Source organism: Podarcis liolepis (assembly GCF_965112155.1).
Source record: "Podarcis liolepis genome assembly, chromosome: 1".
In the NCBI taxonomy this organism is placed as follows: Eukaryota; Metazoa; Chordata; class Lepidosauria; order Squamata; family Lacertidae; genus Podarcis; species Podarcis liolepis.
The window spans coordinates 4,844,937-4,870,584 of record NC_139554.1 but is presented as its reverse complement, the minus strand read 5'-3'; the positions used below and the strand labels follow the sequence as shown (position 1 = coordinate 4,870,584).

The 25,648-nt window shown below is 48.2% G+C and overlaps 2 protein-coding genes across 4 annotated transcripts in view; both read left to right on the top strand.

Annotated features, from left to right (window-relative positions):
- The window catches only part of FRMD6 (FERM domain containing 6), a 159,338-nt gene extending 156,726 nt beyond the window's left edge, over window positions 1-2,612 (top strand). For all 3 annotated transcript variants that reach the window (XM_083515214.1, XM_083515215.1, XM_083515213.1), the window contains one exon: window positions 196-2,612. The gene's annotated coding sequence lies outside the window, so the exon portion shown is untranslated. The remainder of the gene's footprint in view (window positions 1-195) is intronic.
- A 6,870-nt stretch (window positions 2,613-9,482) lies between these two features.
- Window positions 9,483-25,648, top strand: part of GNG2 (G protein subunit gamma 2) — a 73,316-nt gene continuing 57,150 nt past the window's right edge. Inside the window, exon 1 of the mRNA XM_083516331.1 lies at window positions 9,483-9,819. The gene's annotated coding sequence lies outside the window, so the exon portion shown is untranslated. The remainder of the gene's footprint in view (window positions 9,820-25,648) is intronic.

The window sequence follows — 25,648 nt, the reverse complement described above, 5'->3', positions numbered from 1 at the left end:
CAGTAGCACCTTAAAGACCAACTAAGTTAGTTCTTGGTATGAGCTTTCGTGTGCATGCACACTTCTTCAGATACACACGAAAGCTCATACCAAGAACTAACTTAGTTGGTCTTTAAGGTGCTACTGGAAGGATTTTTTTAATTTTGACCATGGCAGACCAACACGGCTACCTATCTGTAACTGGAACCTGTGAAGTTGTTATGCAGTGATGAGAATTTTCCTCCATAGGGTCTAGCCGCATGTGAGGGCCAAGTCTTGGCACACTGACTCAGCCGATTTGAAACATGAGGGAGGTGAGCTCAAAAGTGCCTTATTCCCAAATGCCACAGGTGGGCACACGGCTTCAGCTGTGCTTGCCGTTTGGTGAAGTTTGAAGCCGCCTCCGTCACCCAGCCTGTTGTCTTGCAGCCGATCAAAAATGAAGAAGCTCTGTAGATAAAAACAGTTCTTGCCATTAGAGGGCAGTATCAACCTGGCGACCGAGCGGAGGAATGTTCCGGATTTCGGTTCACCGCTGTGTTGACAAAGGCGAGTATTGCGCCTTGCGAGACTGAGCTGTGTGATTGGACAAGCCATCTCGTTTCTCGTCTTTCTGGCTTTTTTTGGTGTAGAAGTAAAGATGCTCTGCGGACATCATCGGAAGCCATATCTTACGGTTGCACAAAAGCCGAGGCTGGATCTGTGGGTCTGTGTTGCCGCTGCTTAAAAGAAGACTTAAAACAAGAACAACAGTTGACCTGGTGTGCGGTCGGTTGTCTGGCTTCTGTGTGATAACGCTTGCCTTGCAGGGAATGCTAGCTTTGTTTTATAGAACCAGCTGTGAGGGTCTTTGTGCATAAACTTTCAATTTATTTGGACGGGTTCAGCTGAAAACCCACTGCTTGTGTGTAAGTCTTGCATGGCAGCATAAGCCAGGGACAGAGACCTCGAGCAATGAGTGCAGGGGGAATTAGACGCATAACCAGACAGCACGCCAGGAAAAAGTTGCCTTTGTGGGTCCAAGCAGTGTCTTCAGAGATGTGCTGGTGGATCCCAGTGGATGTCGGCGGTGTGACAAATGTGTGATTTGTTCCTTCCCGATCCCCACAGCAAATGGAGGCAGAATTGCCCAGCTGGTTCTAAGGGTGGGCAAGGCCTTCGGATGGCAGCAGGGCCTGCCAGGTAGTGGCACCATCCTTGAGAAGTCCAACCTCACACCTGAAGAGAGGTCAGCTCTGGGAACGGGCCCGCAACTCGGTGCTTGCATCCAAAGCAGCGCGAAGTCTCTTCTTCCGTTAGTGCAAGGATTTGTGCCGTGGGACGTCCCCCTCGCCTGCACCCTCCCCAAATCTGCTCCGGATTTAGCAGGCCAGGGAGGGGGGAAAGTGCCAAGCTAACTCCTTGCCCTAACCAGACGAGGGACTCAGCACCACTTTGGATATGAGTCCCTGCTTTGCACGCCTCGCATCCCAGTTTCTAACCCTGGCATCTCCAGCGACCGGATCCCAACTTGCAGGGCGGAAAGCCAGCCAGAGCGAGATACTATATTCCCAGGTAGACCAGTGGCTTCGCTCAGCGTGGTTGAAGGCAGTCTGTTCACACTTCTGCCTGCTTCATGTCTAAAGCGTGGATCTGATTTTCAGAGAAGGTGCCTTACAGGGAGTCAGGCCAGCTCAGAATTCCCTACACCAGCGTTTCCCAAACTTGGGACTCCAGCTGTTGATGGACTACAACTCCCATCATCCCTAGCTAGCAAGGATGGTCAGGGATCATGGGAATTGTTGTCCAAAAGAAGCTGGAGACCTGTGTTGGGGAAACACTGCTCTACACTGACCGGCAGTAGCTGTCCGGGGGCTCGGGCAGCGGACATTCCCAGCGTGACCCAGAGGTGCTGCTTGAAATTGCACCTGAGACCTTTCTGCAAATCACTGGGCTTGGTGGCCTCTAATGCGCAGGGATGCTCAAACTCCTCCTGACCCCTTCCTCAAAAGGAGGCGTGTTGGTTCCTTGCCACATGCCCTCCCCTTTCCATCAGCAAAAGACTTACGGGGTGGGGGCTGCATGGAGCCAACCCCTGCTCCACTGCTCCTTTAGACCTGAGCAAACCAGAGCCGCAGAGGTCCTTTCCGGGGTCACCGGGGGCACGAACGTCGTGGCAACCTCCAGGGTCCTCACTGTGCCATGAGGGGCGGCACTGAATTGTGCGACTTTGGGAAGATAGCCTTTGGCCCGTAACGCGTTGGTGTGGTTTAAGGGAAGGGGGTATGGAAGAAGCAAGTCCTTTTGTATTATAGATGTCCAAAGGAGGCCATATGCTACCAGACTGTATTTTTATATATATATCTCTATCGTATATACTTTTTGCATTTCTGGGAACTCTTTACCGGGTCTGGGTGGCGCCCCGGTTGCTGTCGCCGCAGACCCCCAGCTCCAAGCGCTGCACCGCTCAGACGAGCCCCTGCTCCTTTCTGTGAAAGGCTCTTCCCCGTCCGGGCGGTGGGCAGTGGCGTGCCAGCAGCCGGGAGCAATGCGCTGAAAGGAGCATAGCCAATTTGCGTTTGTCACGCGGGATGTTTGCAGTGCGCGGCCTTCTGTTCGAAGAAATGACAATAAACGTCGCAGTTTACATTGCAGTAGCTCCTCTGGTCTTTTTGGGGGGCAGAGTGTCTCCCTCCCCACACTAAGGGGGTGGTGGGGAAACCCAGCCGTCAAAATAGCACATACATATCTGCTTTCTCGACTGGCGACCCAGAGAGAGGTGAGTCAGAGGAGAGAAGGTGGAGCCATAGAGTCCTCGGGCTCCGTAAACACCGTGGAGATCCGGCATAACAAAGAGGGGCATGTTTGCTGTTGTGAATTCTTCCTTAAGTCCTGAGGCAGCCATAGGAAAGCTATAGTCCCTCTTCCTCACTTACTCACATGAACTGTGGAACTCTCTGCCACAAGAGGCAGGGATGGTGGCCACCAACCTAGATGGCTTGGAAGAGAATTAGACAAGTTCTAATTCTGAATTCTAATCTAAGAGTGGTTGGGGAAACCCAGCCAGGTGGGCAGGATATTATTATTATTATTATTATTATTATTATTATTATTATTTATTATTATTATTATTATTATTCACAGAGGAGAGGGTTATCAACGGCAACCAGCCACAAAGGCTAAGTTCTGCCTTCCCAACTGGCCACAGCAACGCTTCTGAATACCATTTGCTGGAAACCACAGAAGGGGAGAGTTGCTCTTGTTGTTGTTTTTTGGTTTTTTTAAATTAATATTGAACTTCATTAAGTACAAATTAGAAAAACATACATATTTACAACAAAAGAAAATACAAAAGAAAAAGAAAATACATATAACCAAGGAAAAAATTAGAGAATATTTTATCTCTCTTCATATTTAACAGTTATTTATACCTCTATAAAATGCTATTCACAATAAAGGAGTGAAGTGAAAGGTAAAATATCAGAAAAAAGAACAAGGAAAAAATAAAGAAGTAGAAAAAGATCAAAAGTGAAAATTTTTAAAAGTGGATAAGTATTCACTATATGTAGGCATTTCCAATCTATATTTATATTTGATTGTATAACTTCATCTTGCTCTTGTATTTGAATCCTGCTTTCGGGTTTCCCACCAGGGGCATCTGGTCAGCCACTGTGAGAAGAGGACGCTGGACTCGATGGGCCCCCTTTGGCCTGACCCTGCAGCCAGGCCTCTTCTCCCGTTCTTAATGTGAATGTCTCCCTGAGTTGACCTGCAAATGATGCTTGCTTTCTAGAAGGAGCTTCCATGCCAAACTCTGCATCTGCAAATAGGGAAAACTCTCTTCAGAGGAAGTGATTTGGGTGCCTGCTGCCATCTTGTGGCAGGATGCGACCACGAGAATCTGAGCAGCCCAGCTTAGAAGCTGGATGAGTGAGGAGATACTTGAGGGCATGACGGACAGCCAAGCACATGTTTCATGGGCACGTCCCTGGTTTGGCCTTTGCTTTTGCCATCAGAACGAGGACTCTAGTGGAGCTCCTGTACCTTCACTGTGGATCCCTAGATGGCGATGGAGGGCAACGATTCTGAGTGGGAGCCCTAATGCACTCCCTGCCTTGGTGATTGACAACTTAGGCTGGCAGGGGCTGATGGGAGTTGGAGTCCAGCAGCACCTGGCGAGCAACAGGTTGCTTTTCCCCATACACAGAACATACTGAAGCTCTATGATGGAAGTTACAGTAGCCTTACTCTTTGCTTTCAGCCTGCTCAGATTAAAGAGCTTTCCATCTGTCTGATATATGGCTTGAGAGCAGTACATGTGAAAAGGATCTAGGAGTCTTGGTTGACCACAAACTTGACATGAGCCAACACTGTGACGCGGCAGCTAAAAAAGCCAATGCAATTCTGGGCTGCATCAATAGGAGTATAGCATCTAGATCAAGGGAAGTAATAGTGCCACTGTATTCTGCTCTGGTCAGCCCTCACCTGGAGTACTGTGTCCAGTTCTGGGCACCACAGTTCAAGAAGGACACTGACAAACTGGAACGTGTCCAGAGGAGGGCAACCAAAATGGTCAAAGGCCTGGAAACGATGCCTTATGAGGAACGGCTAAGGGAGCTGGGCATGTTTAGCCTGGAGAAGAGGAGGTTAAGGGGTGATATGATAGCCATGTTCAAATATATAAAAGGATGTCACATAGAGGAGGGAGAAAGGTTGTTTTCTGCTGCTCCAGAGAAGCGGACACGGAGCAATGGATCCAAACTACAAGAAAGAAGATTCCACCTAAACATTAGGAAGAACTTCCTGACAGTAAGAGCTGTTTGCCAGTGGAATTTGCTGCCAAGGAGTGTGGTGGAGTCTCCTACTTTGGAGGTCTTTAAGCAGAGGCTTGACAACCATATGTCAGGAGTGCTCTGATGGTGTTTCCTGCTTGGCAGGGGGTTGGACTTGATGGCCCTTGTGGTCTCTTCCAACTCTATGATTCTATGATTTCTACTCCGGTGGGGAGTTTCCCTTTGACAAAGTGTAGGATCATGGCAATGAAAATACGGAATAGAGTTGGGGCAATAACACAGCCCTGTTTAATACCTGATCCCACGGAATGGTTCATTTTGAGAGCCATTTTTATCCGGGATTGTTGCTGTCCTTATCATGGAGGAGCCGAAGGATGTTCACAAATTGATCTGGGCAGCTGATTTTCAGAAGGACAGTCCACAGGGCAGTGTGATTTACAGTGTCCAAGGTCTTAGTCAGGTCTATAAACGCCATGTACAGCGGTTGGTTTTGCTCTCTGCATTTTCCCTGAAGCTGTCGAGTGGTGAAAATCATGACTGCTGTCCCCCTAGAAAGTCAAAAACCATTTTGGGATTCAGGAAGGGTAGCCTTGGATATAGTTAGGAAACGGTTTGCTAAGATCCTTAAAATAATTTTGCAAGCCGCAGCTACTAAAGAGATGTCTCAATAGTTTCCACAATCCATTCTATCACCTTTAAAAAAAAAAGTTGATAATTTTGGCATCCCTAAAGTCTGCTGGGATCTCCTCTCTCTCCCATATTTTTTCAATGGTGTAACGTTGGAAAGTGTCTATCACTTTTCCTACCTGGGCACAAGGGTCAACACTGATGCCAAAATCCAGCATCGCCTGAGCTCTGTTGAGTACAGCTTTCTCCCAATTGAAGCGCAGAGTGTTTTGAGGATTGGGACATCCGCAGGGAAACCCAAATGCTTGTTTGCAAAGCTATTCTACTAACAACTTTGCTGTATTCTTGTGAAACATGGACCACATATAAACAACATCTCCAGCTCCTCGAAAGATTCCATCAACGGTGTCCCCGAAAATTTTTACACATCACTTTGAAAGATAGGTGAACTAATGCCAGTGTACTGGAAGAAGCAAAGATCACCAGTGTTGAAGCAATGATTCTTCAACATCAACTTCGCTCAACTAGTCATGTTTTTCAGATGCCTGATGATCGTCTTCCAAAGCAACTACTCTATTCACAACTTAAAAATGGAAAGTGTAATGCTGATGATCAACAAAAAAGGTTTAAAGACTCCCTCAAGGCAAATCTAAAAAAAAAATGTAGTATAAACACTGACAACTGGGAAACACTGGCCTGCGAGTTCTTCAGTTGGAGAACAGCCTTTACCAAAGGTGTCATGGGTTTTGAAGATGCTTGAACTCAGGACGAAGGGGAGAAATGTTCTAAGAGGAAGGCATGCTTGGCAAATCCACACCGTGGTCATCTCTTGTCTCCTGGGTCCCCTCCTCTCCTGCCTCTGAGTCTGCACTGCTCTCTGCCTCAGCCTCTTCCCGCTCACCAAACCCTGTCGCCTCTTCAACCTCCGACACCACCTCCTCCCAGTCTGCTCCCTCTTCTCGCTCTGACCACTCGTCACCACCCCGCTACCAGTCCCCTGGCTCCATGCCTTATTCCTTTGGGGGGGTTCCAAGCTGGTCCCTCCCACCACTCCTCTGCCTCCAGCCAGTCCACGGCAGTTTTCCAGCAACTGCAATACGGAAACATTGCTACCTTCAGCTTGAGTCAGAGCAAACTAGTAGCCATTGATTGCCCTCTCCTCCACAAATTTGTCTGTTCCTTTCTTAAAGGCAGGGACACGGGTGGCACTGTGGGTTAAACCACAGAGCCTAGGGCTTGCCAATCAGAAGGTTGGCGGTTCGAATCTCCATGACAGGGTGAGATCCCATTGCTCCGTCCCTGCTCCTGCCAAACTAGCAGTTCAAAAGCACGTCAAAGTGCAAGTAGATAAATAGGTACCGCTCCAGCGGGAAGGTAAAAGGTGTTTCTGTGCACTGCGCTGGTTCACCAGAAGTGGCTTAGTCATGCTGGCCACATGACCCGGAAGCTGTACACTGGCTCCCTCGGCCAATAAAGCGAGATGAGCGCCGCAACCCCAGAGTCGGCCACGACTGGACCTAATGGTCAGGGGTCCCTTTACCTTTTATCTGTAATACAGTGTAATCAATTCCCACCATCCCTGCCCACTGGTCTTGCTAGCTAGGGATTATGGGATTTGTAGTCCAAAAAACAGCTGGAGACGCAAGTTTGGGAAGCACTGGTGTAGATCTATCGTTTTGACTTTTTCCTGGCCCTCCTCCCATTTGGATGAATGTTTCTTGCCCCCCGCCCCCTTAAATCCAGGGTCCCTGGTTCTCCACACACACACATACACACACACACACACACACACACACACACGCCCAACCTGTTCAGAACTGCAGACCCAAAGGAGGACTCGTGGGAGAGGTTGGATGCAAGATATAGCTAAGAATTATGTCCCAAACGTCAGAGTGGTAGATTTGCAGCAAAGCAGCCTGCTGTGTCTTCCTTGCTTTTATGGGCACAGCAGAAGGAAAATATTTGTGTCATTGCATGTTTATAACAGGGACGCGGGTGGCGCTGAGGGTTAAACCACAGAGCCTAGGACTTGCCGATCAGAAGGTCACCAGTTCAAATCCCCGCGACGGGGTGAGCTCCCGTTGCTCGGTCCCTGCTCTTGCCAACCTAGCAGTTCGAAAGCACGTCAAAGTGCAAGTAGATAAATAGGTACCGCTCCGGCGGGAAAGTAAACGGCGTTTCCGTGCGCTGCTCTGGTTTGCCAGAAGCGGCTTAGTCATGCTGGCCACATGACCCGGAAGCTGTACGCCGGCTCCCTCGGCCAATAAAGCGAGATGAGCACCGCAACCCCAGAGTCGTCCGCGACTGGACCTAATGGTCAGGGGTCCCTTTACCTTTACCTATGTTTATAATGCATTCAAAACGCTGTTTCTTGACTTTTGTAGGCGAGTCCCAATTGGGCCAGGACTTGCCATTGCTTCACTGGCCCAGATGAGGGCATAGGTGGCAACTGCTCAAATTTTACAGATAGTTCTCTTTTCTGGGCTCAGGACCCGAAACCCACAGATAAGGGTAGCATCAAAACAAGCCAATTAGCTTATATCAAAGTAAGTGAATATGCACATATATGAGCTCATTGCTACAACTACCAATTAACTGTGGGGTTATCTTGACTGCCAATATGGTGTTTGCAGGGCATCTAGAATAGTTCGTCTTTGGTTCAACGCACCACTTCACGCACCCCAACCACTGACCCACAGCACCCCTCCAATTTTATTTATACCCCGCCCTCCCCAGCCAAGGTCGGGCTCAATTAGTGCCATTGCCTCCCGTTAAGAGTTTGGGTGTAATCCTTGACGCCTCCCTTTCCACGGAGGCGCAGGTTACAGCAACAGCCAAGGCGACATTTTTCCACCTTCGCCGCATCAAGCAGTTGGTCCCTTACCTTTCCCGCCCCGACCTGGCCACAGTGATCCATGCGACGGTCACCTCCAGGCTTGACTACTGTAATTCGCTCTACGTGGGGCTGCCCTTGAAGCTGTCCCAGAAACTCCAGTGGGTGCAGAATGCTGCAGCACGGTTCCTCATGGGGTCTCTGCCATGGGAGCATATTCATCCAGTGCTTTTCCAGCTGCACTGGCTCCCGGTGGAGTACAGGGTCAGGTTCAAGGTGCTGGTTTTGACCTTTAAAGCCCTTCACGGCCTAGGACCCTCGTACCTACAGGACCGCCTCTCCCTGTATGCCCCACGGAGAGCCTCAAGGTCCATAAATAGCAACACCCTAGAGGTCCCAGGCCCTAAGGAAGTCAGATTAGCCTCAACCAGAGTCAGGGCCTTTTCAACACTGGCCCCGGCCTGGTGGAACGCTCTGCCTCATGAGACCAGGGCCCTGCAGGATCTCATTTCTTTCCACAGGGCCTGTAAGATGGAGTTGTTCCGCCTGGCCTTTGGCTTGGAGCCAATTTGATTCCCTCCCTCTCATTCTTTTTTCTTTTTCCTTTCTCCTCCTGTGATGAGGCTGCATTTTAATTTTTTAATGTTTCAATATTTTAATGTATTTTAATCTTGTTTTTAAGTTGTATTCATTCAACTTGTTTTTATTATTGCTTGCTAGCTGCCCTGAGCCCGGCCTTGGCTGGGGAGGGCGGGGTATAAATAAAAATTATTATTATTATTATTTCTTGTTTTCTAACACTTGCGCCCAGCAGTTTCTGCATTCAAGCTATATTTAGCCCCACTTCCTCTTTATTTACATAAGACACTGTCTTGTGCTGAGCCAGACCATCAGGTCCACCTAGCTCTGTGCTGTCGGCACGGGCTGGCAGCAGCTCTCCCAGTCCTACCCGGCGATGCTGAGGATTGTGCCAGAGGAGCCACTGCCTGGTCTACTCCAGCTTAGCAGATAGCTCAGTCGGTAGAGCAGGAGCCCCTTAATCTCAGGGTCCTGGGTTCAAGTCCTGCGTTGGGCAAAAAGATCGGGGGGGGGGGGAATTGGACTAGATCACCCTTGGGGGGGGACGCTTCCAACTCTACGATTCCAATCTCAGGGAACATCCCTTTGCAAGGAACCCAGCGAGATGCCTTCTACCGAGTGAGTCAGTGCATGGGGTCTGCCCGGCTCAGTGCTGTCTGCACGGGCTGGCAGCAGCTCTCCAGGATTTCAGGGGCGGGAGAGAACAGAGAACGAGGCTGCAAGGGAGAAGCATCACACAGCAGCTCGAGGAGGAAGCGGTAGTTGCCGTGTTTCCTGTACAACGGGGAGCTGATTTCACACACACACACACACACACACACACACACACACACACACACACACACACAGACTGGGTGGGGACTCGCATCTGAGGCTCGGCTCAGCTCTCTAGCGATCCAGCTGTTGCTGCTACTCCCGGCTCTGGGACTCAGGAAAGGAGGGGGGCATTTTGCTTCTGACCACATCTGGATCCAGGAGGGGAGGAGAGGGACTCCGCTGTGCGCTCCGGTTTGTGAAATCTTCATCCAGGTAAAAGAGAGGGCGAAAGCCCACTAAACGTGCTTAGGGGGGGTGTCTCTATCCCTTTTCTTCCTGGGCTGTAGGTTTTCTTCCTTTTTCTCCAACGCGATGGTCAAGGGGCAGCCTCGTTTCCTATGCATGCATCTGATCGATCGATCGATCTATCTCTCCAATTTTCCACCTTTGGGTTTGTGGCGCCTCCAGGCGCAAACGGGGTTTTCACAAGGGACGCCAACTGGGGTGGGCTGACAAATCCTGCCCGGATTTCTTGCAAGCAAAATAGGATCCTCTGTTGGGGAAGGAATCTTGCAAACCGGGGAATATGTCGAGGGAGGGAGTCTAATAACACGTCTCTCCCCGCCAGAGCAAGAGAAATTGATGGGAATGTGTGTGGTGGTGGTGTTTTTTCATTCAGCCAGAGAACAAAACACACACTCACACTTTACGCCTCACGGCTCTTTGCAAAAACTGCATTTAATTTAATTTGGCGTCACTCCGGAGTGGTTGCATCGCCAGCGCTCTGCCTAATTTGCAATGCACGTGAATTATTATATATATATATATTTTAAAAAACACCCTCCCCTCCTTTCTGCGAGGGATCTTCCTGGGTGGGCGAGGGACCCCTTCCCACCTGGATCTGTTTGCAATCTCTTTGTTCGGAGCAAGTAGCATTTTCTGGCATGCCTGGACTCCCCTCCCATGTCTCATGCTGGGGGTGATGTTGATCCGGAGAGTCTTGTCTGTCTGATTCAGATACTGAAACTCGTGGCAAGCATTGGGATCCCACCCAATATGTGTATATATTAAATCCTTCTGTTCGGCTTTGTTTAAAGTTGTTTCCTCCTTCTCCAGCTGGAAAAGCTGCCTTTTTCAATTCTTTTAAGTTGGGGGGGGGAGAGGAAAATCTGCATATTGGCTCCTTCTCCTGGAAATATTTCTCTTGTGTTAGCAGATTTTTAATTTTTTATTTTTAGGCAGTGGTAGGTGGTATTACTGCTCTGATGGCAAACGGGTGGGCGAGGGTGGGCAGCTGTGTTCTGCTGGCAGCGTGCACGAATTCAAGATTGCCAAACTGCCGAGAGAAAGACTCTGGTGTTTATTTATTTTTTAAGATGGGTGGGTGGATGGACAGATGAGCATTAAAACTGGGTGGGCAGATTGAACGGGCAGTCTGACTCAGGGCCAACCAGCCTAGCCTACTCTTTTACCCCTCACCTCCACCCCACCAGCCCATTCATAAAATGACCTGGGATGGGGACTCTACAGGATGTTGACATTGTGGAAGGAGCCCAAGCCTTGCAAAAGGGTGAGTGGCCATTGACAAAGCAGGTCATGCCACAGGGTCCAGCCTCTGGGAACAAAGACTGAATTTAGAAGACTTTGGCCTGCCTGCTAATCCTGGATGAATGAGATCTGGCCTTTCTCCTGCCTTTCATTTTTTTAAAAATCATTTAAAAAAAAAAGAACAAAAACTGGAGATCAGCTTTTCAAGCAGCTCCACCACAAATATATGCGCGCGCACACACACACACACACACACACCACCCTCCTACAGAACAAGGCAGAACAGTCCAAACTTCACCTTTCTACTCCTTTTTCCTAAAAAGGAGGGTTGGGGAGAGATTAATTCTTAGGTGGGTGCAGAGTAGAAGATGGTTGAACCCAAGTCTCTGAGATGGGGAAACGCTTTGAATTCTGGTTCCGTAAGGGGCAGAGATCTAAGAAGGAAGAAGCGACTGCAGGGAAAAGAGAAGTGAGTTCTAGCAAAATAAGCATCTTTTGTTTTGAATGCTGAGAACTCAGCTTTGCGGAGGTGAGGCAGGGCAGGAAGAGGGGAGGAGGCAGATATTGTGACTCTCGAGATGGGAGTGGGAGGGAAGAAACTCGGGTGGGGATTCAACCCCCGCGTTTATGAGGCAATTAAAAAATGACACTCCCTCCGCCTCGTTTGCCGCCCCCCGTTAATTTTGCGCTAATCGACTATTACAACCCATAAAGCGCAATGGTCCTTAGCCTCTCCGCTCACAAGTTCATCCCAAGACAAAGATACCTGTTGTCTCTTAGGAGGAGAGTTTTATTAGGGCCTTCGAGGGGGGGCGGTCTTTGCTTTATTTAAAAAGAGCCTGGGAAGACTTTGCTTCTCTGCAAGGATTGCCTGGCCAGGTTCTCAAACTTGCTGGTCCCTTTGATCACCTCTCCTTCAGTCCAGCCACCATCCAAAAAGGAACTCACCAGCTGTTCCCTGAGCGAAAAGACCAGCCTGTTATTTCAGGGTGCATGCTCTCTGTGCAATGGTTTGGCACTGCCAGGTGTCTGCGTGGATCTCGAAATGGCAACATCTGCCTCTTGATTTCTGACTCCGCGACGGGGGTCCTATACCACACCCATTCGGCCATTCCTTCCATATTAACCGGATTTCATGGAATCCTCTGATTCAAATCCTCTTTTGTGCCATATGGCCGTGCATGGAACTGAAATGCAATTGGCTTAAAGATGAGGTAGAAAGCCACTTGGCTTCTCTGTCTTTCCTCCCCTTTCTGCTTTCCAGAGATGCTTTGCATCACCTCGGTGGGCGTGGCGTGCTCCGAAAGCCTCCATAATGGAGACAGTGGTAGAGGGGTTTTTTTGGTTGGGGGGGGGCGGACAGCTAAGGAAGGCTTGATAAGCATTTGTAAAATATACCGTATTTTTTGCTCTATAAGACACACTTTTTCCCGCCTAAAAAGTAAGGGGGAATGTGTGTGTGTCTTATGGAGCGAATGCAGGCTGCGCAGCTATCCCAGAAGCCAGAACAGCAAGAGGGATTGCTGCTTTCGCTGAGCAGCGATCCCTCTTGCTGTTCTGGCTTCTGAGATTCAGAATATTTTTTTTCTTGTTTTCCTCCTCCAAAAACTCGGTGCGTCTTGTGGTCTGGTGCGTCTTATAGATCGAAAAATACGGTAACTGCTCTGGAGAAAGTAACAACTCTCCACACATCTCTGCTGGTTGCGTCTCATAGTAAAAAAAAGGTAAAGGACCCCTGGATGGTTACGTCCAGTCAAAGGAGACAATGGGGTTGCGGCACTCATCTCGCTTTCAGGCCGAGGGAGCTGGCGTTTGTCCACAGACAGTATACCTGAAGGAGCGTCTCCACCTCCATCGTTCTGCCGGACACTGAGCTCCAGCTCCGAGGGCCTTCTGGTGGTTCCCTCGCTGCGAGAAGCCAAGTTACAGGGAACCAGGCAGAGGGCCTTCTCGGTAGTGGCACCTGCCCTGTGGAACGCCCTCCCACCAGATGTCAAAGAGAAAAATAACTACCAAACTTTTAGAAGACATCTGAAGGCAACCCTGTTTAGGGAAGCTTTTAATGTTTAATAGGTTATTGTATTTTAGTGTTCTGTTGGAAGCCGCCCAGAGTGGCTGGGGAAACCCAGTCAGATGGGTGGGGTATAAATAAATTATTATTATTATTATTATTATTATTATTATTATTATTATTATTATTCTGGGCCATGTGGCCAGTAGCTTCCCGCCGCAGCAGTACCTATTTATCTACTTTCACTGGTGTGTTTTGGAACTGCTAGGTTGGCAGGAGCTGGGACAGAGTGACGGGAGCTCACTCCATCGCAGGGATTCGAACCGCTGACCTTCCGATCGGCAAGCCCAAGAGGCTCAGTGGTTTAGACCACAGCGCCACCCATGTCCCTGCTTCTCATAGTAATTCATGTTGGGATGGCCCAATTGATGGGCCCCCAAAGGCCGAAAGGAACATGTGCTCACAAGATGGGGTGATGACAAGGATTTGAAAAGCTGTAGCTCTGTGACAGAGCATCCGCCTTGCAGGCGGGCGGTCCCGAGTTCAATCCCCGACTTCTCCAGGTTGGGCTGGGAGAAAAAAAACAAGGGAAACTGCTGCCAGCCTGTGTAGGCAATGCTGGCTAAGATGGGCCAGTGATATAAGGCAGTATCCTGAAATATGCAGCTGCCCCTTACGGGGATCAAACCTGCAACCTTTGCATTTATCAGGCTCTAACCAACTGAGCCAATTCTATTCTAATCCCAAAAGAGGGTTAGCTATCAATCCATGGAAGTGGGAAGATCTATAAAAAAAAAAACAAATTTCCCGAACTGAGTGGGCCTATGTGGGAACTTTTATAGAGCACAACAGCACTGGATTGGTTCACTGAGATCACCTGATTTCCGGGACCAGGAGGATTCTGGGTTGTGGTGGTAGAACCCCAACTTGAGGTCTTCAACTGGTGGCCTTGCGGACATCTGGAGTAGAGGGTCTTGGGTTGACTACAACTCCCATCATCCACATCCAGCTTAGCCAGTGGTCAGGAATGATGGGTGTTGTAGTCCCAACAACATTTGGAGGGCACCAGGTTGGAGAGCGATGGGAGAGAGCCTTGGCACTTAGCTTCCAGGGCTTCTGGTCTGATCTCCCCCTGGGCAGATGCTGGAACAGATTTTCTAAGTAGCGGCTTGCTAATCTACTGATATGCGTCTTGTGGAAGTCCTATACAGAACCTGTTTTGTGGGCAGAAAGTCCCGGGGGTCAGTCGCTTGCGTCTCCCGTTAAAAGCATCTGCAGCTGAGGGCGGGAAATGTCTGCTCCTCTGCCCAGGGCCCTGGAGACCTGCTGCTGGCAGTCCGAGTGGGCAATAGTGGGCTCGTCTGACCTAATGTAAGGCAGCTTTTTGTGTGAATCACCATGTTAGAAGCTGAAATGGGAACTGGCTCCTGCCTGTAGCCCCTGATTCAACGCTGTTCCTGCGTATCATTTCCATAGCTCTCCTAATTTGCAAAGCGCTGTGTGGGCCTTATAGCCTCATGGGGTGGTCCAGCGGTCTGACTCAGTACGGATATTTGGGGGGAAGTGATCCAGCTCAGCCGTAAGAGGTTCAATCCTCTAGGTAGGGATGGGAACGACCCCCCTGCCTGAAACCCCGGAGCATCGCACCCACAGCGCCACCCGCGTCCCTTCCAACATATTGTTGTTGTTGTTTAGTCATTTAGCCGTGTCCGACTCTTCGTGACCCCCTGGACCAGAGCACGCCAGGCACTCCTGTCTTCCACTGCCTCCCGCAGTTTGGTCAAACTCATGCTGGTAGCTTCGAGAACACTGTCCCACCATCTTGTCCTCTGTCTCCCCTTCTCCTTGTGCCCTCAATCTTTCCCAACATCGGGGTCTTTTCCAGAGAGTCTTCTCTTCCCATGAGGTGGCCAAAGTCTTGGAGCCTCAGTTTCAGGATCTGTCCTGTGAGCACTCAGGGCTGATTTCCTTCAGAATGGAGAGGTTGGATCGTCTTGCAGTCCATGGGACTCTCAAGAGTCTCCTCCAGCACCAGAATTCAAAAACATCAATTCTTTGGCGATCAGCCTTCTTGATGGTCCAGCTCTCACTTCCATACATCACTACTGAGAAAACCAGAGCTTTAACTATACGGACCTTTGTTGGCAAGGTGATGTCTCTGCTTTTTAAGATATATAAAAACATAATAAAGCTGTAAACATTACAAAACTTCCCTCTACAGGTCTGCCTTGAGATTTCTTCTGAAGGTTACTGATCTCCTTGGCTCAGGGGTTGCATAACTCCACACCCTCCGATATTTCTACTGTGAAAATAGACGCATCCTAAGGAAAAGCGGGACATTCTGGGATCAAATCAGAAACCGGGACGGCTTCTGTAAATCTGGGACTCTCCCTGGGAAATAGGGACTCTGAAAGGGTCTGTTGCCCTTGGCCTTCTTGGCTGCAAGGGAGATGATGAGAGTTGAGGTCCACCAACATCTGGAGGTTCCTCGGTCCAGGCTGAAGCTCTGGTGCAGTTTTGCCCTGCTGAAACGGTTGTGTACATCTGTGTGCGCCATTCAGCTTCAGTCCTGAGAGCTTGGGTGAAGCCAGCCTGTTCAGAGATTGACAGGCGAGCGAAGGGATTTCCTTCAGACACTGCTCAAAAGGCCACACCTTGGAGGAGATTCTTGATGTGCGCAGAATGGAGAATGTCCCACAAAGACAGCTGTGGCTCTGGCAGGGAAGCGACAAAGCAGAGGGCAATTGCAGACCCGGTCACGCGCTTGACATCTTGGAGGAGGCTGAGACGGGGAAGTCAGGATTAAGCCCCTGATATTAAAAGAGAAAGTCGGTTTACATCGGAAGTGGTAGAAACACATCCCGGCGACGAGGCCCTGTTGCCGCTGGATAATAAAGGGTTGTGCCCAATGATGTTTCTCTTCTTCTGCCTGCACAGTGGGACTTCCTCTCCCCCTATGCCTCCCCCCAAATGTGTCCTGGGGTTCCCCCAACCCTTTGGAGCAAAATTGGGAGGGATAAAGCAAACACGCAAGAGAAGGAAGAGGAAGTCCTGTGGTCTATGCAGAACATTCTTTTGCTAATGGGGTGACTTCATTGCATCCAGCCGTGTTCTGAGCAGATGACACAACCTTGATGGTAGAAAGTGAGGAGGAATTAAAGAACTTTTTAATGAGGGTGAAAGAGGAGAGCGCAAAATATGGTCTGAAGCTCAGGATAAAAAAACAACGAAGATCATGGCCACTGGTCCCATCACCTCCTGGCAAATAGAAGGGGAAGAAATGGAGGCAGTGAGAGATTTTACTTTCGTGGGCTCCATGATCACTGCAGATGGTGACAGCAGCCACGAAATTAAAAGATGCCTGCTTCTTGGGAGAAAAGCAATGACAAACCTAGACAGCATCTTAAAAAGCAGAGACATCACCTTGCCAACAAAGGTCCGTATAGTTCAAGCTCTGGTTTTCCCAGTAGTGATGTATGGAAGTGAGAGCTGGACCATAAAGAAGGCTGATCGCCAAAGAATTGATGCTTTTGACTTATGGTGCTGGAAGAGACTCTTGAGAGTCCCATGGACTGCAAGGAGATCAAACCTCTCCATTCTTAAGGAAATCAGCCCTGAGTGCTCACTGGAAGGACAGATCCTGAAGCTGAGGCTCCAGTAGTTTGGCCACCTCATGAGAAGAGAAGACTCCCTGGAAAAGACCCTGATGTTGGGAAAGATGGAGGGTACAAGGAGAAGGGTACGACAGAGGACGAGATGGTGGGACAGTGTTCTCGAAGCTACTGATATGAGTTTGACCAAACTGCGGGAGGCAGTGGAAGACAGGAGTGTCTGGCGTGCTCTGGTCCAGGGGGTCACAAAGAGTCGGACACGACTAAACGACTAAACAAATGTTAGTCCTGTGTGTTAAGAATATAAGAGGAGCCAGCAGGATCAGGCCAGTGTCCCATCTAGTCCAGCATCCTGTTCTCGCTGTGGCCAACCAGTGGGAAATTAGGAAGCAGGATTCGAACACAAGAGCAACTCTCCCCTCCAGTGGTTTCCCACAACTGGGATTTAGTAGTATTGCTGCCTCCAACTGTGGAAGCAGAACACAGTCATTGACTTCAGTGGGTCTACTCTGAGTAGGACTAGCATTGCATACCACCTGATATCTCTAGAAAATATCACCACCATGACTTACGAACCGATCACCTTCTTTGCATGTCCCAAGGCGACTGACGAACCCGCAATCTAAAACCCCTCTAAAAATAGTTTTTAAAACAGAAGAAAGCAACAACTAAACTATAGGTTTAAAGCCGTGCAAAATGAACACCTTAAGTCGGAGACCTTTTTATCCTGGAAAAGCTTGTCAAAGCCAAAAAAAGGTCTTCCATTGTTTCCGGAAAATGCAGAGAGCACCCGGCTGTCGTAGCTCAACAGGGTTAGATGAGCGAGATCGGAACTCAGGGCAGCAATTAGCAGGGAAGGAAATTATCCGCAGGTGCTCAGAAGACACATTGCGGCATGAAAATGCCCAGTTTTCAGATGTCCACGTCAGTGTCTGCCCCGAAAACAGCCTGCAAATTGTGCAACAGCTGTCTTTCCAGTCTTCCACTAGGTCCATTGTTCTTGAACTTTTTTTGGTGCCATGAACTCAGCTCAACACTATAAAAAGCATTATTTTAGAGGAGGAAGAAGAAGAAAATTTTATTTATACCCCACCCTCCCCGGCCAGAACTGGGCTCAGGGCGGCTAACACCAATAAAATTACAATAAAACGTAAAAGGAAAGGAAAAAAGTTAATTAAAATATGGGTTAAAATACAATTTAAAATGCAGCCTCATTTTAGTAGCAGCCCATAAATCAAAACCATAAGGGGAGGGAAACATAAGGGTCAGACTGAGTCCAAACCAAAGGCCAGGCGGAACAGCTCCGTCTTGCAGGCCCTACGGAAAGATGTCAAGTCCCACAGGGCCCTGGTCTCTTGGGACAGAGCGTTCCACCAAGTCGGGGCCAGTACTGAAAAGGCCCTGGCCCTAGTTGAGATAACTAAAGAACTACCAGACTGTAATCGATAAAAATAACAGTGAAGTGACAACCCATAAAACAATATATAAAAGACCATGCAAAAAGACTGAACTGAGCAACCAAGTCACATAGCAGAATATAATATCTGGATTTTCAGTCTTGTATCTCCCCCCCCCCCCATCTCTGTTCCAAAAGAGTGTGTCACTATGTGCTGGCACTATTTTTCGCCCCCCAGGGCTGGTTATAATGGGATCTTTCTAACAGCACACAGTTTTCTGTATCATCAAGTTCCTCCATGCCAGGGCTGGCGCTACCGGATCTCTGCTCCATTGTTCCTTGTGAAATCAGCGTCATTTAAGGAGGGGGGGGGGGACCTCATTTCTGTTTCTGCAAGTGGTATCTCTCTTCAGAGGGACAGGGAGTTGGCAAACGGATGCTATTCAAAGTATGTTTCCTTGGATCTAAGAAAGCAAAAACATAAACGAATTTTGTGGGACTCGATGGGGCGTTGGTCTGATCCAGGAGGCTCTTTTTCAATTTGTTGTAGTTATGTGAACCACCCGATAGTGTGTTGCAGATCACTCTTAGAGAATCACATGTGATTTTTTAAATCACAAGTACGGGCCCTTCCTGTGGGACGTGGGTGGCCCTGTGGGTTAAACCACAGAGCCTAGGACTTGCTGATCAGAAGGGCGGTGGTTCGAATCCCCGCGACGGGGTCAGCTCCTGTTGCTCGGTCCCTGCTCCTGCCAACCTAGTAGTTCAAACGGCGTTTCCGTGCACTGCTCTGGTTTGCCAGAAGCGGCTTAGTCATGCTGGCCACACGACCCGGAAGCTGTATGCCGGCTCCCTCGGCCAATAAAGCGAGATGAGCGCAGCAACCCTAGAGTCGGCCACGACTGGACCTAATGGTCAGGGGTCCCTGAACCTTTACCTTTATAGGCCCTTCCCAGTGTCCCTATTTTTCCAGGTACAGTCCCAGATTTACAGACGCCATCCCAGTTTCTGATTTGATCCCGCTTATCCTTAGGACATGCATAGGCAAACTAAGGCCTGGGGGCCGGATCGGATCCAGCCCAATCGCCTTCTCAATCCGACCCGCGGACGGTCCGGGAATCAGCGTGTTTTGTGTTTTTACATGAGTGGAATGTGTCCTTTTATTTAAAATGCATCTCTGGGTTATTTCTGGGCCACAGGAATGCATTCATTTTTTTCCTCCAAAATATAGTCCGGCCCCCCACGAGGTCTGAGGGGCAGTGGACCGGCCCCCTGCTGAAAAAGTTTGCTGACCCCTGCTTTAGGACATCCCTATTTTCATCGGAGAAATGTTGGAGGGTGTGGAGTTATGTGACTCCTGAGATAAAAAGATACAGCCTTTAGAAGACATCTGAAGGCAGCCCTGAACAGGGAAGTTGTTTAATGTTTAATGGTTTATTATGTTTTTATCTATTTTGGAAGCTGCCCAGAGTGGCTGGGGCAACCCAGACAGATGGGGGGGGGTATAAACAAGAAATTATTATTATTATTATTATTATTATTATTATTATTATTATTATTATTATTATTATTAACATCCCTACTTTCATCAGAGAAATGTTGCGAGTTATGCAAGTGCAGCTAATTTTAAGGCTTATTCACAACTTCCTTCCTTTTACCTTTGCCTGGAAAGAAGGCGGCAAAAGTTAATTTTGGATAAGTTCTTCATTTCACCCTTTCAACTTTCTAGCTAAATAACTCTACGCTAGAGTAGTAGATCATGGAACTGGCCAGAGGGGAGCTGATCCTGGATTCCATCTTAAGTGATGCCCAGGACCTGGTGTGAGATGTAAATGTTACTGACCCGAGCAGGAACAGTGACTATAATCCTATCGATTCAATATATAGAAGCATAGAATTGCAGAAGTGGAAGGGACCACGAGGGTCATCTAGTCCAGCCCGTGTGGAACTCGAACCCACAACCCTGTGATTGAGAGTCTCGTGCTCTGTATCTGCAAATAGACAGTTGCTAAGAAAGAGCAGCAGAGTCACATTTGACGTCAGGAAGAGAAACTTCCCAGAAATGAAGGGAGTGGGAAAGAGGAAGTTGAAAAGAAAAGACGAAAGTAGTTAAATCTCTCCAGAGGGCTGGAGGGCTATTCAGTTATAATTGAATTAATTATTTCCATCTGTCTACACAATGGAAGATGCAGGGCAGATTCCTGTATCTGAGCAAACTTTCGCAGGAAGCAAGTCTGAGCAACTGTGGTCATGATATTAGGCAAAGTTCTGAGCTTTATTGACAAATGAAAAACAAACGATCAGGTTCGGTTGGTATCGATCCGAGAGGTCATAAAGAACTCAGAAGTGAAATTGCTTCCAAAAAAAGTAACTATTCCCTAATTTCAGCTTCCATATAAGAGCTTCCCTAAAATGCACTTCCATATAGCAGCAGTTACCTTATTTTTGGCTCTATAAGACTCACTTTTTCCCTCCTAAAAAGTAAGGGGAAATGTGTGTGCGTCTTATGGAGCGAATGCAGGCTGCGCAGCTATCCCAGAAGCCAGAACAGCAAGAGGGATTGCTGCTTTCGCTGTGCAGCGATCCCCCTTGCTGTTCTGGCTTCTAGGATTCAGAATATTTTTTTTCTTGTTTTCCTTCTCCAAAAACTAGGTGCGTCTTATCATAGAATCATAGAATCATAGAGTTGGAAGAGACCACAAGGGCCATCGAGTCCAACCCTCTGCCAAGCAGGTCGGGTGCATCTTATAGAGTGAAGAATACGGTATTTAAAAGGGATTCAGGAGCTCACAAGTTGGTGAGCTTAATGTCTGTTGCCAGAAAACCCGTGAAAAGCACAATTAAAGATAGATTCCCACATATATAGAAGAAGAAGTCTTGGTGAAGCAGAACCAGTATTGCTTCTGTAAGGTTAAGACCTGTTGGATTGGGAAAGGGATTAGAAATGAAACCGTTGCTATAACAACGCCGTTATACAAATCTGTGGTGCAGCAGCCTTTGGAATAAGTCACATCAAAAAGGGTAGAGTTGGAAAAGGTTCAGAAAATGACAGCTCAAATGTTCAAAGGGACGGCGAGACTCTCCTAGGAGGAAGGCTTGCAGCATTTGGGGTTTTTAACTTTGGAGAACAGGCAAGTAGAAATTTATGAAATTATGCATGGCACAGAGGAAATGGATGGTGGAAAGGTTTTCTTAAAACACTAGGGCTGAATCTAGACATATATAAAAAAACGCTCTGAAAAAAGGTTTTTGAAAATATGTTGAATTTGCCATTAGCTCACCATCGCCATCTAGTGTCACGTTTGTGTAATGCACTCAAAACGTTATATTTGCAGCTGTAGTGCTGAGTCCTAGGACTTGTAGACATCGAGTGAAGCTGAATGTTGGAAGATGCAGGACAGACAAGAGGAAGTACAGGCAACCCCCGTTTTGTGCAAGAGTTACATTCTGGGTCATTGTACATATCAGTGGAGAGCACATAAGTCTGTCCACCCCATTATGCCCTGCCATGCCCCCTTCCGAGTCTGAAAGAGGCCCGCACATGCACAGCTGGGCATTCTTTGAATGCATGCGAAACTGGTGTTGCATGTTGTTGTTGTTGTTGGTTAGTCATTTAGTCGTGTCTGCCTCTTCGTGACCCCATGGACCAGAGCACACCAGGCACTCCTGTCTTCCACTGCCTCCCGCAGTTTGGTCAGACTCATGTTTGTAGCTTCTAGAACACTGTCCAACCATCTTGTCCTCTGTCGTCCCCTTCTCCTTATGCCCTCCATCTTTCCCAACATCAGGGTCTTTTCCAGGGAGTCTTCTCTTCTCATGAGGTGGCCAAAGTCTTGGAGCCTCAGCTTCAGGATCTGTCCTTCCAGTGAGCACTCAGGGCTGATTTCCTTCAGAATGGAGAGGTTTGATCTTCTTGCAGTCCAGGGGACTCTCAAGAGTCTCCTCCAGCACCATAATTCAAAAGCATCCATTCTTTGGCAATCAGCCTTCTTTATGGTCCAGTTCTCACTTCCATACATCACTACTGGTCTTCACGCATAGCAGGGATTATAGAAGGAGACAAAGTCATAAGGCCACGTTGTTCTACCTCACTAGAAGACCCTCTGCATCTCCAGAGGTGTTACGCCTTTGAAAACCTTTTCTGGAAGGAACCACAAGCCATCTGAGAGCAGGATGCTGGATCTGAGGGGCCTTGGGTCTAATCCAGCCCAACTCTTCTTTTGTTGCTGTGCAGAATGACACCCTTCTGCACAGGTTGCATGCACAGATTCCATTCCTGTTAGGACAGGGCTTCTCCTCCTCCTCCTCCTCCTCCTCCTCCTCCTCCTTCTTTGGCAATCACCTGTAGCTGAGTAAGATTGTCTTCCAAATACAGTGGTACCTCGGGTTACACACGCTTCAGGTTACAGACTCCGCTAACCCAGAAATAGTGCTTCAGGTTAAGAACTTTGCTTCAGGATGAGAGCAGAAATCGTGCTCTGGCGGCAGCAGGAGGCCCCATTAGCTAAAGTGGTGCTTCAGGTTAAGAACAGTTTCAGGTTAAGAACGGACCTCCGGAACGAATTAAGTACTTAACCCGAGGTACCACTGTACACGGTTTTAACAATGAGCCTGTAAGTGACTGTGGAGGCCAATTCTGGATCCACGCGTCCTTCCACAGTGGGGACATTGGTTTCCGGGTGGGCGTTGATCATGGTGTGGATTTGCCAGGCGTGCCTTCCTCTTAGCACGTTTCTCCCTTGCGTCCTGAGTTCGAGTGTCTTCAAAGCCCATGACACCTTTGGCAAAGGCTGTTCTCCAACTGGAGCGCTCGCAGGCCAGTGTTTCTCAGTTGTCAGTGTTTATACTACATTTTTTTAGATTTTCCTTGAGATGGCAGGCATTGCAGGGAGCAGGCGCTTTTGACCATTCCCTGCATGCAGAAAAACAGCTCATCAGGGACCTGCTAATCTACCAGGTGATGCTGAAGTTCTAAATCAGCATGTTATTTCCAGGACTAAAGAATGGGGCAAAGGGGTTTGAACAGGAGTAGCCAACCTGGCACCCTCCAGAAGCTGTCAGACTACAACTCCCGTCAGCCCCAGCCAGCAGGACAAATGGTCAGGGCAGGGGGTTGTACTAGATGACCTTCAGGGGTCCCTTGCAATTCTACAATTCGATGATTCTCTTATTCTGTCCATCTGAAACCAGATTTTTCCACTTAACAGGAAAAAAAGGAGAAGCGGGGCGGAATGTGGCAAAAGGTCTTCATGGGTAGCATCCTTTATTTTATTTTTTTAGTCATTGCAGACTCAACAAAAGCGTTGTACCTTCCCACAGGAGGCTTCCCTCTGGCAACGCAGCCTCTCCGTGCGAAATCTCCGAGGGCTCCAGCAATTGTTGATAATTGTGTTGCGTCTGCATTGCTAGACGCAGAACGCGGCCTGGTCTCCCGAGAGCCCAGGTGGAGACTTCCATGAGACTTTGCCCTGGCGGCCTCTCCCTGTCAGGAGAAGCTAAGCTCTCCGGATTAATAATTTTCTGCACGCTTGCTCTAATTTGATTTCCGTGTTTCCCCAGTGTCTGAGAGCGCTTGCAATATATCCACCGCTGTGTGAGTTTCAGAATCGTACTGCGTGCATCACAGAAAGTTGGGTATAATATTGAACTTGCCAAAATGTCCAGCTTTAGTTTTAACCGAATATGCCGGTTTCTAGTCCCTAAGATACTCGCTGACTTATGGGATACAGTGGTACCTTAGTTCTCAAACTTAATCCATTCCGGAAGTCCGTTCCAAAACCAAAGCGTTCCAAAACCAAGGCACACTTCCCCATAGAAAGGAATGCAAAACGGATTAATCCGTTCCAGACTTTTAAAAACAACCCCTAAAACAGCAATTTAACATGAATTTTACTATCTAACGAGACAATTGAGCCATAAAGTGAAAGCAATAACCAATGTACTGTATAATAAAATAAATAAGGCAGTATTGTAGATAGCAGCCCACTCCCTTTGGCTGGTGGAGACAAGGAAGGGCGCAATGGCTCGGGGCAGAAGCCTCACTCCCCGCAGGCATCTACAGGAAGGGAAGGGAGACCTGTCTGAAATCCTAGACAGTTGCTGCCAGTCTGTGTAGGCAATGCTGAACTACAGATGTTCTGCTTCTGTATATGGCAGTTTCCTGGTGCCGTAACACTGCTTATCCTCCAGACCCTCCCAGTGTCCCTATTTTCCAGGGACAGTCCCAGAATTACTTAAGCCACCCCAGCTTCTGATTTGATCCCGGAAACTGCAATTAATCCAGAATGCGGCAGCCAGGCTGGTGACTGGGAGTGGCTGCCGAGACCATATAACACTCCTGAAAGATCTTCATTGGCATCCAGTCCGTTTCTGAGCACAATTCAAAGTGTTGGTGCTGACCTTGAAAGGCTAAATGGCCTCAAAGGTCCAGTATTCCTGAAGAAGCGTCTCCACCCTCATCGTTCAGCCTGGACACTGAGGTCCAGCTCCGAGGGCCTTCTGGCCGTTCCCTCATTGCGAGAAGTGAGGTTACAGGGAACCAGGCAGAGGGCCTTCTCGGTGGTGGCACCCGCCCTGTGGAACACCCTCCCACCAGATGTCAAAGCAATAAACAACTATTTTACTTCAGACAACTGAAGGTGGCCCTGTTTAGGGAAGTTTTTAATGTCTGATGCTGTATTGTTTTTAATATTCGGTTAGAAGCTGCCCAGAGTAGCCAGATAGGCGGGGTATAAATAATTTATTATTATTATTATTATTATTATTATTATTATTATTATTATTATTATTTTATTTATTATCTCAGAATGCCCCTCTTTTTTATATAACTATTTTATTAGGTTTTAACAATAGAAAAATTCAGAAAAATACAAAGACAGAGAAAATACAAAGTTACAAAATACAAAAATTAAACACGAAAAAAGAAAAAAGAAAAAACACATATAGGAGAAAAACATAAATTCCCTCTTTCTTAATTTCTCATCTTTAGTTAACTTATTTTCCTGACTTCCTCACGTCTCCCGTTCTTGTATCCCTTTTAGAAATTAGTTCAGCAAATTCATATCCTGTTAGTTTATCTGTTATTAATCCAATGTTACATTTTACCTTGTTGCTAGAACCCCTGCGATTCATTTCAATGTCATCAGCATTCAAAGAATTTACAATATTTCTGCAGATAAATTTTAAATTTCCTCCAATCTTCTTCCACCAACTCTTCTCCCTGGTCTTGGATTCTGCCAGTCATTTCCGCTCGGAATGCCCCTCTTTCCCCTGCCGAGCTTAAGGAGGAGGATGAGCCAGCTCTTCTCCCGAGCAGCAGCGGCGATGAGAGAATATCCATGGCCTCTCCATGGCTGCTGCTGCCAGCCTCTTCCCTTGGGTAGCTCATAGCGGCTGCTGGAGAGCAGGCAGGGAGGAGGAGAGGCTGCTGAGACCCGGCCTCGCATGACGTGCCAGCCCTAAGGTGCAGGCAGAGGGCAGGGCTGCCTTGGGTGGGAAGAAAGGGGGAGCAGAGCACAGGGAGTAAAATAAAAACCT